Genomic DNA, 18,473 nt, shown 5'->3' with positions numbered 1-18,473 from the left:
GAGAGCACACAGATGAGTGCTTTTTAAGTACGTTTAAAAATGGAAACTTTTGATAATATTTAGTATTTAAACAAAATGCATGAATACAGCGTATAAACAAAACGTTTGAATAAAGTGCATAAGTAAAGCGCACAAAATTGGGTCAATGAGGAGTGCTATGCAACGATTCAAATTACAAAATCGTTGCCTAAGATATGCATATATTTCCATTGATTAAAAGTTATCAAGACACGAAAAGCACATCTGATGACCTAAATAGATCTTATTGGTTATATTGAAAAAATATATATGGTTTATATTAATTCACACTTATTCATATTTGTAGTACACTTCTCCCTCTCAATCCGCAGTTTCAGTACCCGCGGATTCGGTTATTTGTGATTTTTTTTTTTGGGGGGGGAAAGAAACGCTGCATCCTGGACCTTCTCCTGACCTTACCTGGAAGCGGTGACGTGGGGCAGGATCGATCTTCCTATGCTCCTGTCCCGTGTAGAGCCATCATCAAAATGGCTGCTGTGTGTTCCCATTGTAGTCTACTGACTGAATAAAATCCTGCACCATGGACATTATTTCTGCAGTTTTCCTCTTGTTTTTGGTTGCAACCCTTTCACTGTGGAATTGTTGGGATCTTTTTTTGTTTATTGACTTCGTCAATATTGGGTATTACAGAACTGGAGTGAGTTGCACTAGTCCAACCAGGGTTGCTGAGAAATCTACACTGGGGAAAGGATAGATTTTTTACACTTTCATTTTTATAAACACTTCTGTTCACACAGTGGTTTTCGAAAATGAAATCTGTGAATGTTGTAAAAGAAATAATGAATGTTGAAATCTTGTTAAATGTATTATTTACTCATGATTTATGTAGTTTGATTACATTGTTTAGCTTGGAAGACTGAAATTAGCTGTCACCCAGCTCTTACAGTAGGCTCGGGTAGGATACATTGGGCTAGATTCCCTAAGGCCATGGATCAGACCCGATCCATGAGCGATCCGATCCGATTCATGGCCGGGGGGCTGATTCACGAAGTGCCATCATGCAAATGAGGGTGTTCGGAATCACACCCCCAACCGACCACCCGGATCGCTCTCTAGCGATCCCAACGCATGTGCAGACCATCTACTTTGCCTGTAGATGGTCCGCGCATGTTCACCGCACTTGAAACTTTTTTTTTAAAAGTCGGGAGGAACTTTACTTTATTTTTTTACTTCACGAGCCCATGGTTTTAACCCGCTTTAAACCCGTGGGTTAAAACCACGGGTTTGCACTGTGGGAAAGGGCAGGAGATCAGGGCAGGCAGAGAAGCATGATCGGGGCAGAGAGCAGGGCGGCGGAAGGCAGGGCAGTCGGAAAGGTCCTCAGCAGTCGCTTATTTTTGGATTGGTCAGCCCAGTCGGTGTCCCTCATTTTTTATAGTGAATTGCTGCCTGCCTACATTTGAATGCCGTTCCCCCCTCATTTGCATGTGCGGATCGGAGGATGATTGGGACAGAGGTTAGTGAATCGGGTCGCTAAGGGGTTGGAACTTGATCGGTGGGCTTAGTAAATCTAGCCCATTGTCAGCTGTTTGGTACCCAGGGTTAATCTTTATTGTAAAAACAAAAAAACAAAAACAACTTGCACATGCTGCAATCTACAGTACACTTTTAAAAAAAATGGCACAAGCTAAATTATTCATTATCTAAGTGACTCCTTCATCCCTGATAAGCCTCCAAAATCCTCCTATCTGGAATGCTTCAAAGGTTGCAAAATCCAGCCTCACTGACAATCACTTGGGCTAATATCATCTTTAATTAGATTAAATTCTCTTTATATTTGATACTTATCCTATTCAGATGCTTTTGCCCTCTGTCTGACCTGTGCTGACTTTACCTGAATAACAATTTAATAACAGCAGCTGGAAATGCTGACCCAGCACCAGAGGATCAGACCCATATTTCCTGCTGCCCAACAGATCTGCAGGAGATCGTTTAGGAAGAGTAAAAGCACATTTGTACAAGCTCAGTCAGATAAGCAAGCAGAGATTCCATCTTACCCAGTTCCGGGCTGGAGATTTTGACGTAGCTCTAGATTTCTGACCTTCCCATCCTGCTGCATTATGGGAATTGCGGCACTGATTTCATCCCACACTGCTTTGAGATGTAAATTCAAAATGAGGACTGGTCAAAAAAAATCTCCAGCCTGGAACAGGGCAACTTGGCAACTCTGGACAAGAATATAATAAAGAGTTGGGGGTGAAATAAGGAATTCGAAAGGGGGTATAAGAAGCACTTCTGAAAGTATGTATAATAAAGGAGTCAGGGATGCATAATAAAAACTTCTGGAGGTGTAATAAGGAGTTTACCATATAGGAAGGACTTCTGTGAATGTAACAAGATGCATAATGAGAAACCTTGAGGGTGTAATAAAGAGTTAGGGATGTTTAATAAGAGTTAGGAGTAATGCATCTGATATATAGCCTTTCTGTGGGTGTACTACGGGTTTAGGGCTATGTAATAAGGACTTTGGTTGGTGTAAGAAGGAATTATCAATATAATATGGACTTTTCTATGGAGAAGTAGCCTAATTGTTAGTGCGGTGGCCTGAGAACTAGGTTCAAGTTCCATTGCAGCTACTTGTGACTTTGGGCAAGTCACTTAACCCTTCTTTGCCCCAGGTACAAAATAAATACTTGTAACTACAGAAAGGCAGTATATCATATTCCATCCCTTTCCTTACTCTTTCCCTTCTTACTGTGTATATAATAAGAATATCTAAGTAGTTAGGGGTATATAATAAGGACATCATCAATAATGCGGCAGAGTGAATTTCCCGGTGGACAAGGCCGAAGCAGCCTGTTTAGAGTACTACCGGCCCGATGCTGCTTTAGATGAAGGTATGTAGGGCTCGCTCGCGGTCGGCAGGGTTCGGATGGGAGGGAAGGATGGAGGGTCAGGAAGATTCAGCTGCGTAACAAAGGCGGGGGGGGGGGGGGTGCTCAAGGGTTCTGCTGCATAAAGGATGGGAGGGAGGGAAGGATAGAAGCTGGGTAAGGGTTCTGCTGCATAGGAGAATGGGAGAGGAAGAAAGATGCTGTTAAACTGGAATTGAGAGCATATTTTATAAAGGCATATGGGTGCCTTTTTGGACTTCTCACATAAGCATCCTGTTATAAAATCAGGCCTCGTTTAAAAACACTCCTGTTTTATACCTGCTTTAGGAAGGCATCCTTTCCAATAATAACTGCAACTTATGTAAAAAAAACAAAACCAAAATCCCAAAACCCTACTTATTCATATTAAGTCATATACTTCCAGGTGTATAAGAAGAACCTTTGCCAGTTTAACAAGGAGTTTTAGAATTTTAATGAGAAACGGTGGACGATGGAAGCAACAAGGTGTTACAGATATAAAATGAAAAACATTGGCTGTAAGTGGAGTGTGTGGCACCACAGCTTCAGCACCCTGAGGTTGGGTTCAAATCCCATGCTGCTCCTTGTGACCCTGGTCAAGTCACTTAATCCCCCTTTGCCTAGGTACATTAGACAGAGTGTGAGCCTGCCAGGATAGACAGGGAAAAATGCTTTGAATACCTGAATATATACCACTTAGGTTATAAGTGGTATATAAATGGTATAAATAAAGAAAAATAACAAAGAGTTACAGATGTAAAATGAAGAAATGGACATTGGATGTACAAGGCGGTGCTGAAAAGGTCTCAACCTAACCAATAAGGGAATGATTTGGAGCCCAGAAACTTACAAGTTATTCCACATATTCACCCCTAAGTTCAACACACTTGAGCACATCATGTCTGAAGTTTCCTTAACCCTTCCAAAAAAATACTCTGATGTATGGTCACTGAAATACAGCTCTGCTGCAGTAATCACCTCAGAATCACTTGTCATAAGGTTTGGAAATAGAAAATAGTCAGACGAAACAAGATCTAGTGAGTAGGGTGGATAGTTTATGTACTAAAACCCCAAATTCATCAAAACATCCATCGTTTTGCCAGCCTTATGAGCAGGTGCATTGCCTTGCCAAAAGAGAACTCCTTTCCACAGATTCCCTCTCCTTTTTTCTTTCAGTGCCTCCTTTAACCCTTTCAGGACCATAAGGATCGTAGGCCAATTTTTGTGGTTTTGACGACATTTTTATGGTAAAAAGGGCTTGCAGATGCCAAAAAATTGATTGTTTTTGTGAAATATCATTATTTTTTTAAAAAAAAAATCACACTTCTGGCTTATGGACAGTGTGGCAAGTGAATCTTCTCGTCAATCTGGCAACGACGCTAATGAATGAATGTCGGAACCAGTTTGTTTACATAAAGGCAGTATCCTATGGAATCCGTACATATCAAATTTAGAACTGTAGACTATCCCAATCAAAATGTATAGGAATTTAAAGTTATGGGACAAATATGTCCCTTGGTCCTGAAAGGGTTAATCGGCACAACAAGTTACAGTAGTACTCTGCATTAACTTTTAGGCCCCTTGGAAGATAGTCAGTCATTACAACACCTTCCTGATCCCAAAATATTGTGGCCATGACCTTTCCTGCTCACTTTTGGGTCCTGAATTTCCTTGACCATGGAGAACTTAAGTGCTGCAATTGCATGGACTATTGTTTTGTCTCAGGATCATAATGGTGTAACCATGTTTCATCAACAGTAACTAGTTGTTCCAAAAGGTTGGCACTAGCTCACTGAAAATGCTGCAAAATCAACTTGGAAGTGTCCACTTAATGTCGTTTCTCATCAGCATTCAAACATGTGGGCACCCACTTGGTTGACAGCTTCTGCATATTCAACTGCTCGTGGATTATACACCCAACACATTCCCTGGATATGTGTAGTGTCTCGGCAATTGTTTCAGTTGATATTTGCCAATCTGCCAAAATCAGGTCATGGACATGGTCAACAATTTCAGCAATTGACACTGTTTGAGGCCTCCGAGACCTTGCTGCATCTTCAATCTCGAAATTTCCACATTGAAAGTTTGCACAACACTTCTTCATGATGGGCATTTGTGACTCAATGTTTGCATCATACGTTCATGGATTTTCTTTGGAGTTTTCTTCTGCAAGAATAAGAACTTCATAACAGCTCGGAGTTCTACACTTCATTGACATGGTTCAATCAATGCTCTGTCAAACAATGTCAAAACATAACATTACGATTCTGCAAATTGGCACTTTGCAAAACAGCATAACATTTTTCAGTTACAATGGCAGAATAACCCTCAGAATTTAGGAAGTTGGTTGGGGTAAGAACTTTTCAGCACCCCTTTGTAACAAGGAGTTACAGATATATAATGAGAAACGTTGGATGCTGAATGTACAAAGCGCATCAGATGTATAATGAGAAATTTTTTTGAATTTACTATATAAAGGCTGCATATGTGTGCATGTATCTAAATAAATCAGGTTCCTACAATAACCCCCAGCAACACACAAATGCTCCTGAAACTTTCTGCATGCACTCTGTGCAGCAGATATGTACATCTGTCATAAAGCATACAGTTCTGTCCAAATGTTGCGTCCTGGAATATCTAGGCATATCTGGAATATCTATATGTGCTGTAGTTGGTATAGGTACCTCTACATGCAGCCTCTCAGTTTTATAACAGCTATTTCACATTGTATAAAGTTACCTTCATAAATCTCACTCTGTCTTCAATAAAATATCACTGTGCTCCTGATCATTATCTGTCCCTGGTTGTGGGTGGGAAGCCTCCCCAGCCTCTCCCGGTATAACTATGTGAAGGAAGTTTATGGAGTGCACATCCAGCCCCTCCTCACTTTGGGACTGAAGCAGTGGTGTGTTTTCTCTTTTGAAAGCAAACTAGAAAACAAAGTTTCCATGACTGTATTGTCTCCTAAGGGCCACGCCTTGGATGCCCTTCCCAGAACTTACATCACTAGTTTGATGTCAAAATGTCTAAATGCCTCTGGTCTTGTTAGTATATAACATTAGCCTCAGTCTGGGCACAGATGCCTACCTGCCAACTTCTAAGTGTTCCAGCAATCTGATCTTTTTGCTTTTTTGTTCCGCTGCATTCCTAACCTCAGAATTGTTGAATCACATGACATAAGCTAGAAAACGGTTCCTGCATTGATGCCTTTATTCATTTTTTTAAGAAAATGATCAGGATAGGGCCTGCAGGGCCCTCCATCTTCCGCTTTGGCTGTTAACATTGGAACCTGAGATTTTTCTTTGCAGCAACCCCCTCCCAAAAGAAACTGACTTTTGGTTTAACAATGGTAGCAGCTTTATATGTACATGAGCCAAGTCTGGATTTTCTAAATATTCCATTCCAATTCATCTGTTTTTTTCTTGGAGTTCAGGTTACAGACTGACATACTGTACATTCACCAGTGCATCTGGACCCCCTTCCTCTGATGTGACCTTATCAACAGCACAAAGTCTTCACTATTATCAGATCCGCAGATCCAGCAATGTGCCACATGTGCAGCCACTGTCCTCGGGCACCATTATTTGGAAGGAGCTAATGGCTTTACCCAACCCTTCACCAAGCAGAACCTTTCTGTCTTTTAACCTTCTTTACAATACCTGGCTAAGACACTCCCACTGATGCGGGCTAAGCAACTGTCCGTATCTCCCCCAAATAAAGTGCATAAATGGCGTAAAACCTGCCTCAATAATTTCCTCATTACGTTCAAGGAAAAAGCTTCTCATTATAAAAAAATCATTCAACAAACTAAAAAAGAATACTATTCTAAACTCATTACTTCCACCCGTAATTCTTCCACCCTTTTTAGTATTACTCAGTCACTCTCAAAATATTCTAAGAAAAAAAATCTACCTCCTACTACCCAGCCTTCTGCAGACGAACTATCATTATTCTTTGATACTAAAATCAAGGACATTAGATCACATCTTAGACCTTCACTTCTAGCTTCCCCTCCTCACACTCTCAATGATTCTACTCAACTATCATTTAGCTCTTGCTCAAATTTCAAAATGCCCTCATTAACAAATCTCCTTCTCATTTTACAATCTTTAAACACCTCCAATAATCTTTTGGAGAGTATTCCCCCTTCGCTTCTTAAAAAATTCTTCTCCTTCTTCGGCCCATTCATTTGGGAAATGATATCCAAGTCTCTCTCCGACAGTATAGTACCTACTGCTTGGAAAACATCCCTTGTTTTTCCAAAACTCAAACAACACAACCTAGATCCCTCTCTACCTAGAAATTACCGCCCTATTGCTAATCTACCCTTGATCTCCAAATTAACTGAAAAAATCATTCACTCCCAACTTACAGAGTTTATTGAAAAAACCCATGCTTTACATCCATGCCAAACTGGTTTCCGTTCTTCACATTCAACAGAACTGTCACTGCTAGGCCTTATCTCTACCATACATTATTTCCACAACCATCAAAAATCTGTCATTCTTATTTCTCTTGACCTGTCAGCAGCCTTTGATACTATCGACCACTCTCTTCTTATTAATAGACTCAAAGACTGCGGTATTTCAGGTCCAGCTCTTTCATGGTTCACATCTTACTTTAACGAACGTAACTTTAAAGTCTATGTAAATAACAAAACCTCTTCAGCTATATCACAATCCTATGGTGTCCCGCAAGGTTCGATTCTATCCCCATTACTATTTAATATCTTTCTTTCTCCTCTTCTTACATTGGCTCAATCTATCGGATTCACAATCTTTGCTTATGCAGACGACATACAACTTCTTCACCCAGTCAACACTTCAAATATCTCAGATATAAAAGACATAAATAACAAACTGGACATCATAAATGATTGGCTCTATTCAAATAAACTCTCCCTCAATATAGATAAATCCCGAGGCCTTCTACTTCCAATCAAAACATGCAAATCCTTATTGGATAAAATTTATATCAAATCCACTCCAATCCAAATGGAAACAAAAATAAAACTATTAGGCGTCATCATTGATAGGGATCTTACCTTCCATGACCATATTAGTTCGGTCGCAAAAATCTGTTTCTACAAACTCCGCATCATTCGGTCACTAATTCCAATTCTAGAGACCGATTCAATCAATATCCTGATTCACTCCTTAGTTATCTCTCATTTAGATTATTATTATTATTATTATTATGTTCTTGTGTACCGCCATACCCAGTGAGTTCTAGGCGGTTCACATCAATTAATTAGGATCCGATCTGCACACGGATTTACAACATTTTGTCGGAGTTACAAGCAACGAGGAAGGAAATGATGGTACATTTTAGCAGAAATTTATCCGAGTTACAGGCAGCGTCAGGTTGGATTGGCCAGGAAGAGGGAGGGAGAGAGAAGCACAGGGTCTCAACGGTCTCCCTCAAAAAGAAATCCGACGCCTACAATTAATACAAAACACTGCAATAAAACTCATTTATAAAATAGGCAAATTTGACCATGTCACTCCTCTCCTAAAAGAGGCACATTGGCTCCCCATCACTCACCGTATCACTTATAAAATCATCTTACTTTCCTTCAAAATAAAACTCTCTCACCAGCCCTCATTTCTTGATAAACTTCTCATCCCCCAATGTTCCCCACGCACTCTAAGGTCAACTGATCAAAAACTTCTCTATATTCCCTCCATAAAAGACTTCTACTATACACGGAAAATAAATTTTGCAGTATCTGCCCCAACCTTATGGAATTCTCTGCCACAGCAACTCCGCGATGAACAACATCTAGACAAATTTAAGATAAGCCTAAAGACTTTTTTATTTTGTGACGCATTTGGTTGTGCTTAGACTTATCTTTTTCCCTCTTTTTTTTTTTTTCTTTTTTCTTTCTTTTTCCTTCTCTTTTATTTTTTTTCACTTCCTTTTCCTCTCCAAGCAACCAACCGCTTTAACAAAGCGACCCTACCCTATACGTTTCATCCCATTCCCACTTTCTCCTTTTCTTCTCAAATATGTAACTTTTCTCCTCCCCTCCCTTTTACCCTCACTTTCAAGTTTGTCTTGTTAGTATTATTTATGTTCACACCATTTATTTTAAAACGCCAATTATTTTATTTTTTTATCTTTCTTACTTTAAATTTTATTGTTAACCGGCCAGATATTTGTTGATGGTCGGTATATTAAAAACTAATAAACTTGAAACTTGCTGTCAACTCTCTATATATCCAGTGCTCTCTCTGCTGCTTTTTGTATCCCGTTATTAAATAAATCAACTCCTGCATTGGATAACTCATCCAGCCGGTATGGTCAAATTTATTCCTGGTACCCCCTTGGGTTCGCATTCATTTGCCCATCTATCTATTGCCCATCTATTGATCTTTTTAACCTGTGTATCCCATAATGGCATATATATCAACTTGGGTCAAGGAACCATGTCTGACCAACTGAACTTCACTCCTGGGAGCCAAGTCATTAAAATGGACAATTTCTTCCTTGTCATCTGAATTAGCGTGGCCTGTCAGTTTCCCTAGGTCATTATTCCCATGATGAATGATTGCCACCTCCGGAGAGTTTTGAGTCACTATTTGTGTGTACATCTTGGATATTAATTGATCCCAGCAGATACCCCTCATACCACTCCATAGTAATGCCATGCCTACAGCCTCCAAGTTAAGGTGTGATCTGTATGGTCTCAAATGCCCAAAATATGAACAAATGGCCCATGACCCAGGCCATCTGAACACTTCTACCTCTTTGCTCCACTTATATAAAAGAGAAAAGGCACAATTAGTGATTCTTGCTCGGTTCACCTCTGTATACTTCAATGTGTTGGGCAAATACACATGACTTTCACTGCCTGATCCATTGTATCTCAGAATTGGGAAGCCCCAATTCCTCTACTTCTGCTGCCACTCCAACATAAAATGAATGAATCCCAGATTCACATGTGTCCAACCCCAATGCTACTAGTGACCTTTTCAATATACTTGTGAACTGAAATCTTGTGGGTTTGGACTCTGTCCTGATTTATGGAAAATTGTAGACTTGCATATATACCCGTATTCCCTAGAACTCTCTTGTTTAGAGAAGAAGAAATCATCATAGCAGTGAATAATATCACCTCTTCCAGCCTCTCTTGCTTTGACCCTATGAAGAAAGGTGCTGAAGGTTTTGAAATAAGCATGACATGGAGCAACTCATCAGCAAGCATTTATCATAATAAGTTTTGTCAACAAGGGGCACAGGTGCCTACCAGATGAACAGGAAATAGACTCAATGTCTGACTTAACCATTAGGGCATTAGCTCCCATACTTTACACTAAGGCCATTGCCAAGAGAAAAGATGCATATACAGTATTCCCTAGGTATGAAATCAATAGATAATCCCACCAGGATAGATAAGTTCAATATTAGTCTAAATTTCCCTGGTTCTTTTTTTCCAGATGACTGTTAATGATGAAATATGCATTTTTGGAAAGAGAAGAAGGGTAAACAGAACCCTCATTTTCCCCAACTGCAGTTCAACTTACAGCTTGTTGGCCATGAAAGGTATAGGGAATTCATATGAAACACCATCTTTCAATAAGAATTGCCATACTGGGACAAACCAAAGGTCCATCAAGCCCAGTATCTTGTTTCCAACAGTGGCCAACCCAGGTCCCAAATACCTAGCTAGATCCTGATTAATAAAACAGGAATAAGCTGTGGATTTCCCCAACCATCTCAATAATGGCCTATGGACTTCTTTTTTAGGAAATTATCCAAGCCTTTTTTAAACCCCTATGAGCATCAGGAGCAATACAGAGCCTGCCTGCACTAAAAACCGCTTCCGTGTTTTTGTTAAAGGGGGGGGGGGGTTAATGAGATAGCAGTTTTAGGCATAGTTAAGAATCTGTTCCAGGAGCACAATAATCATGCTAGCAGGACTGTGATCTTTTTGAATAAAAATCCAATTCAAATTGAGCTTGAGCACATATTCTGCCAATTCATAACAAAGCCTCAATATTTATATATTTAAAAATTTGTACCCCGCTTAGACCTATGCGGGTCACATCATACATACATACATAATTAAATAACAGTACAACAATAAATAAAGTCCATACAGCTAAAAGTTCTTCTAAATCAAGATCATAAAAGCAAAAGAAGGTTTCAAGAAAAGGCCTCTATAAAAAAAAGTTGTCTTTTCAGCACACTCTTAAATTTCTGAATATCGGAAAGCATTCTAAGAGGTCCAGTCAGTCCTTTTGCATCCCGTTCTGAGCATAGAAATTGAAGCAAATCAATCAATCAAATTATTCCATAAGAGGACTCCTGCCACTGATATTATTGAGGCTCTTAGTTTTGCATGACAAACACTAACAAGCTCTCCACTAACCAATCTTAATGTTTCCTCTGACCTCAAGGGTCTACATGGTTGATATATTTTCAGCACTTGAGCTTCCTCCACAAATTAAGAACATAAGAATTGTCGCTGCTGGGTCAGACCAGTAGTCCATCATGCCCAGCAGTCCGCTCATGCGGCGGCCCCCAGGTCAAAGAACAGTGCTCTACATGAGTCCAATCTCACCTGCGTATGTTCCAGTTTAGCAGGAACTTGTTCAACTTTGTCTTGAATCCCTAGAGGGTGTTTTCCCTATAACAGACTCCGGAAAAGCGTTCCAGTTTTCTACCACTCTCTGGGTAAAGAAGAACTTCCTTACGTTTGTACAGAATCTATCCCCTTTCAACTTTAGAGAGTGTCCTCTCGTTCTCCCTACCTTGGAGAGGGTGAACAATCTGTCTTTATCTGCTAAGTCTATTCCCTTCAGTATTTTGAATGTTTCAATCATGTCCCCTCTGTCTCCACTTTTCAAGGGCGAAGAGGCCCAGTTTCTCCAATCTCTCACTGTATGGCAACTCCTCCAGCCCCTTAACCATTTTAATTGCTCTTCTCTGAACCCTTTCGAGTAGTACCGTGTCCTTCTTCATGTATGGCGACCAGTGCTGGACGCAGTACTCCAGGTGAGGGTGCACCATGGCCTGGTACAGTGGCATGATAACCTTCTCCGATCTGTTCGTGATCCCCCTTCTTAATCATTCCTAGCATTCTGTTCACACTTTTCGCCAACACAGCGCTTTGCATGGATGGCTTCATCGACTTGTCGATCAGAACTCCCAAGTCTCTTTCTTGGGAGGTCTCTCCAAGTACTGCCCCGGACATCCTGTATTCGTGCATGAGATTTTTGTTACTGACATGCATCACTTTACACTTATCCACATTCAACCTCATTTGCCATGTCGATGCCCATTTCTCGAGCTTATGTCACGTTGCAGATCTTCGCAATCCCCCTATGTCTTCACTACTCTGAATAACTTCGTATCGTCCGCAAATTTAATCACCTCACTTGTCGTATCAATGTCCAGATCATTTATAAAGATGTTGAAGAGCACCAAGCCCTGCAGCACCCCACTGGTGACGCTCTTCCAGTCCGAGTATTGTCCATTTACCCCATTCTCTGTTTCCTATGCTCCAGCCAGTTTTTAAGCCATTCCATGGCTCGCAATTTTCCGAAGCAGTCGTTCATGTGGAACCTTGTTGAACACCTTCTGAAAATCCAGATATACATGTCAACCGGGTCGCCCTTGTCTATCTGCCTGTTTACTCCCTCGGAGAAGTGCAGCAAGTTCATCAAACAAGATCTGCCTTTGCTGAAACCGTGGTGGCTGGCAGTGGCGTACCAAGGGGGGGAGGTCTGCCCCGGGTGCACGCCCCAAGGGGGTGCACAGCCGGCCACTCTCCCTATTCTGCCGCTGCTCCATCTCACCACCGCATCCCGGCACCGGCTCCCCCGCAGAGTCACTCCTTAAACCGACTGGCCGGCAACTGCGTGGTAGGTGGAGACAAAAGGTGAGACGGGCTGGTGGACGGGGAAAAAGTACAGGGCCCACAAGACTTCACCTCCGGCCTCAATTCTAACATCGGAGGGTAAGTTCTGGGCCAGCCAATTGCTGTCTGGTTGGCCGGCAACTTCCTCCCTTTTAGAACTGACGCCGGAAGTGAAGACTTTTGTGGGCCCAATGCTTGTACGCGCCGGGCCTGGCTCGGGGAAGGAGCAGGGAGAAATCGGCTGCTGGCTTGGGGGTAAGGGTAGGGAAAGAATCATGGAAGTGGAGAAATCAGCACGATGGCTTTGTGGGGGCTAGGGGGAGAGAGAAAGAAAGGCAGAAATAAAGAGGGGGGCCAGGGGGAGAGAAAAAGAAAGGCAAAAATAAAGAGGGGGACCAGGGGCAGAGAGAAAGAAAGGCAGAAATAAAGAGAGGGTCAGGGGGAGAGAGAAAGAAAGGCAGAAATAAAGAGGGGGCCAGGGGGAGAGAGAAAGAAAGGCAGAAATAAAGAGGGGGGCCAGGGGGAGAGAAAAAGAAAGAGGGAGGGCCAGGAGGAGGAAGAAGAAGGACCAGAGACTCATGAAATTACTAGACAAAAAGGTAGGAAAAATGATTTTATTTTCAATTTAGTGATCAAAATGTGTCCGTTTTGAGAATTTATATCTGCTGTCTATATTTTGCACTTTGGCCCCCTTTTACTAAACCGCAATAGCGGTTTTTAGCGCAGGGACCCTATGAGCAGCGAGGGGCGCACAGCTCCCTGCACTAAAACCCACTATCGCGGTTTGGTAAAAAGGGCGGGGGTATTTGTCTATTTTTGTATAGTTGTTACTGAGGTGACATTGCATAGAGTCATCTGCCTTGACCTCTTTGAAAACCCCCCCCCGAATATAAGTGATAATTAACATTTTCTCTGCGTACAGTGTACTTTGTGTTTTTTTTAAATTTTTTTGTTGGTAGATCATTTTGACTTGGTCATTTTAAAAATAGCTTGCAAGCCCAAAAAGTGTGGGCATCCCTTCTGTAAACAGTGGTGTCCATCCCAGCTTGTGCTCCCTCCGGTGGTTGCTTCACTTCTGGCCGGCTCCCCTGCTCAAAGCCGTGGGTGTCGACTCCTCACACAATCCGCGGCTGCGTCGGAAGCGTTCCCTCTGATGTCACGATATCAGAGAAAAGGCTTCCAACGCAGCTGCGGATCGTGTGAGGTGTAGACGCCCGCTGCTTTGAGCAGTAACATGGTCCAAGATCTCATTCCAGAAAAACAATTTAGGAGAGTCAAAACAAAGTATGTAAATAAAGATCCCACTTTTACTTTACACTTTATACACATGTCAAACTTCCATAGTCCTAGTTTTACTTCACAAACTCTGGATAAATATGCTCTATGTAATATTATGAATTGTGTTTCTTGTAAGTTTGCTGATTTAACATAAGTATAAATGTTTTGAAAAAAGGTATTTAAGTCATGCACTGAGGCCTCCAAACCAAGTTCTAAGGAAGGACCATTCTTTGGAAAGATTTAACAAATGTGGATTTCCATTGCAGTCAAGACACAGCTTGTACCATACAGAAAGTTTATTCATATGAGGTGGAGTGGATACCAATTCATTATCTAGGGATCCCAAATCCCATCCCCACCCCCCACCCCCATAAGCTGATACAATGAAAGCATAGTAATATCTAATCTGGAGATATGAATACAACTGAGAGGAAGGGAATTGCCAATACAATTGGAATTTCAGGAAAGAGGGAAACTGCCCATCTCCCAATCTGATCAGTTCTAAAGTAAATTTGTCAATAGTCTCGTTAGTCTTAGTTTTGTTATTTACAGTATTATTCCCCTTATTTTGTAATTTTATTATTATGTACATCGCTTAGAATTTAGATTAAGCGATTAATCAAATTATTATTAAACTTGATTAAACTTGATATACCTATCTCCCAGCTTAACCATCCAAGGGGACATACTGGGTTTTGGAGATGATTGATGGACAAGGAGAAGTACATACGTATGATCTTGTCTTGTTTCCCCAGGCCTTTGTGAAACAGAAGCAGAAACACATTATTAGTTGCAGTCAGAAATCCTAGTTATCCCTCAATCCTTGAAAGAAAGAGGGCAAGAACAAGGAGAAAGGAGCCCCTTAGGGGAATAGCATCTATAGTTAGAAATATGTTCATGAATTCTCTGAAAGAGAGATGCTAAATTGTATAGCCTAATATCTGGTAAATTCAATCCCCCATGAGCTTTAGCTCTGGATCAGGGCTGCCAAAGTCCAGTCCTCGAGATCTACTGGCAAGCCAGGTTTTCAGGATATCCACAGTGAACATGCATGAGAGAGATTTGCATACCAAGAAGGCAGTGCAGGCAAATCTCTCTCATGCATATTCATTGTGGATATCCTGAAAACCTGACCTGCCAGTAGATCTCGAGGACCGGACTTGGGCAGCCCTGCTCTGGATAATTGTTGATAACTAATTTGGGCAGCCCATGAATTCCAGATAAAATTTCTGATAATAAATTTAAATTGAGACTTCCCTTTCATGATCCATATGGGAATAGTTTGAATGGGATATTTTAGCTTTGGAAATATTACCATCTTTACTAAAGCCACACATCCCATTAAGGATAGAGGGAGGGAGCGCCTTGATTTTATCAATGGTGGATAGATATTATGTTGTGAGCATATAAAAGCTTAAGTTTAATTTCCCGGGAGCTGTCCTCTAGGTGATCAGATCTAGAATCCGATCCCCCTGAGACTAACAACAAAACCTCAATTTTATCATAGTTTATCTTTGGTCCTGAGAATAAATCAAAAGTATTAATTATAGACATTAGTCTGTATATCTAACATAAAGAAGCATGTCATCAGCAAACATGCTAATGTGAAACTCCCTATCGTCCCCTCTCAACCCCTCCAATTGAGAATCCTGATGTATCTTCACCGCTTGGAGTTCTATGGAAAGGAGAAACAGCAGGGGCAACAAGGGACACTCCTGCCTTGTTCCCCTACCCAATGTAACAGAAGCCATTTATCAACAACTGTGAGGAAGGATTAGTGTAGAGTGACCTGTTCAGCAAAAAAAGGTGCTTCCACAAGATCATATCAAAGGTCTTCTCTATGTCTGAGCCTGATATTATAGCTTGTCATCCTTCTAGAAAGATTTCTGCAGTGCTGCCAAAACCTTCAGAAGGGTCATTGAAGCATGCCTTCCAGGGACAAAACCCACCAGGTCTTCATGGATAAGTTGGGGCAAATAAGAGTTTAAATGGGTTGCTAAGATATTGGCTAGAAGCTCGATATCTTGGTTTAAGAGGGAGATTGGTCTGCAAGACCCTAGTTGGTCTGTAGGCCTATCTGATTTTGGAAGAATTACAGCATAAGCTCTGTTGTGAGTGAATCACAGAGGGGTTTCTTGTCACAGTCCCATAAACATTGACTGAAAGGATGTCATTATGATGGGATTTAATAATTAATGAAACACAGGCCCCGGGGAGTTGGAAAAGCCAGGGAAGATTGATTTAGAAGCACTCTGGCAAGCCATATCTTTCATGGACTCCAACCTAAAATTGACTCTTTCTACTATAATAATTGATTACGGGACTGTCTTTTCTAAAGTGAAGAAGCAAGAATTTAAAATAAAGGAAATGAAAGCTGTAGAAGTAGAAATGGTTAAAGAAAGATCATTTATTTTACATAAAATGGAAAACTTTGAAAATCAGCTTAGAAAGAACAATTTAAGATTTTTGAACTTCCCTAAATGTCCTATCATCTCACCAGTGGAGATGGTTAGGAAATATTTCTGTGAGACTTTAGCCATATCGTTGGAAAATTTACCCCCAATTGTGACTGCTTATTACCTCAATACCAAAAGTTCTCAACAGGAATCTACTCCAGCAGAACTGCCTGTAGACAAACAGGCGGATATGAACTTATCTTCATTTTTGGAAACTTCTTTAGAAGTGGTTATTGATAGAACTACCACACTTGTAACTCTAGCTTTGGAAAGTGACAGGGAGTTTGTTCTTCGTCTGTATTTCCGTCATATGAATGACCAGTTTTTAGGCTCAAATGTTAGAATCTTTCCAGACTTATCTCAAAAAACCTAGAGATGTAGGAAAGAATTCTTGGCCTTGAGGCCAAGAACTCTGGCTCTGGGGGCTACATTTCTTGTTAAGTATCCTGCAAAATGTTATGTTTCTTATCAGAATAAGAATTTACTTTTTTTTTTAGCCTAAACAACTCTTGGAATTTGTTGAATCGAAAGAAGGATTGGTAACTGTGCTTAATGATATATGACTTGTCATTCGGCTGTAGAAAGGTGTATCTAGTGCCGTTTCTCTTGCAATTAGTTATTTGATAATTTCCACTGTGGTTAACTTCTTTTCTTGATCTCTTAAATTGTGGACTAAATAAGAGTTTACTTTCTTTTTGCTTTCTATGCTTAAATTGTATTTACTTGATCTGTAATTCTGTATCAAGTGTTATTGTATACTTGTAAAATTGAAAATCTTATAAATAAAAATATTCGGGTGGGGGGGAGGGTATCAATATGTGGTCTCTGTTATTTTCTGTGTCTGGTGGTTTTTTGATTGTACTTTTGACCAATAAAAAGTTTTTGCAATAAATAAAAATATATTAAAAAAAAAAAAAAAAAGAAACACAAGCCCCAACACATCTGAGCCTGGTGCTTTGGTCAGCTTCAGTTTTTTAATAGCACTTTGAATTTCTGCACCAGTTATCAGTTGGTTGAGGGAATCCACCTGGTCTGCATTCAATTTTGGGTAGTGATCAGTTATCAAAAAAAGGCTGTATTAGCTTCCTTATCATATTCCTGAGCTGTATATATCCAAATCATTTTAAACCCTGGTAAGCTAACTGCTTTTACTACATTTTCTAGAAAAGAATTTCAGAGCTTCATACATATTGAGTGAAGAAATATTTTCTCTGCTTTGTTCTAAATTAATGACTTATTGACTTCATTGCTTACCCCTTAGTCCTTGTACTTTTGAAAAGAGTAATCAAGTAATTCATGCCTAACCGTTCTACTCCATTTATAGACTTCTATCATATCTCTTCTCAACCATCTTCTCCAAGCTGAAGAGCCCTAGCTTCTTTAGTTTTCCTCATAGAGGAGTCATCCCATCCTCTTATTTTTATGGCCCTTCTCTGTACCTATTCTAATTCTGCTATGAGGAGGTGCTAATAAGTTTTTCCTATAATACTTTCATCTCATCAAAGTTTGTTTTGTATATGTCTGACCTAAATTTCATAATTGTAGCCTGATTATTTAATTTTTGTATTGCAGATCTGAAGTGAAAATGACGCACAACAATGGAGATTTCACTGCAAAAGAGTGCCGAATGGTGATGAAATATCTTTTCCTAAAATGGAACTCTGCCAAATAAATTTACAATGATATGTCAGTTACATTAGGGGATAAGTACCCTTCCTACTTCACAGCAAGAACTAGGTTGCTGTGTTTAGAACAGGACATTGGAGAACGGAAATCAAAGAATGTTTTGGAAGACATAAGAACATAAGAAGTTGCCCCCGCTGAGTCTGACCAGAGGTCCATCTTGCTCAGCGGTCTGCTCCCGCGGTGGCCCATCAGGCCTAGTGCCTGAACAGTGATCCCTGATTAATTTTATAACTTACCTCTACTCTTATCTGTACCCCTCAATCCCTTTGTCTTCCAAGTACCTATCCAAAGCTTCTT

This window comes from Geotrypetes seraphini, chromosome 13 (assembly GCF_902459505.1).
Source record: "Geotrypetes seraphini chromosome 13, aGeoSer1.1, whole genome shotgun sequence".
Classification (NCBI taxonomy): domain Eukaryota; kingdom Metazoa; phylum Chordata; class Amphibia; order Gymnophiona; family Dermophiidae; genus Geotrypetes; species Geotrypetes seraphini.
The sequence above is the reverse complement of the archived record's forward strand: the minus strand, read 5'-3'. Positions refer to the sequence as shown.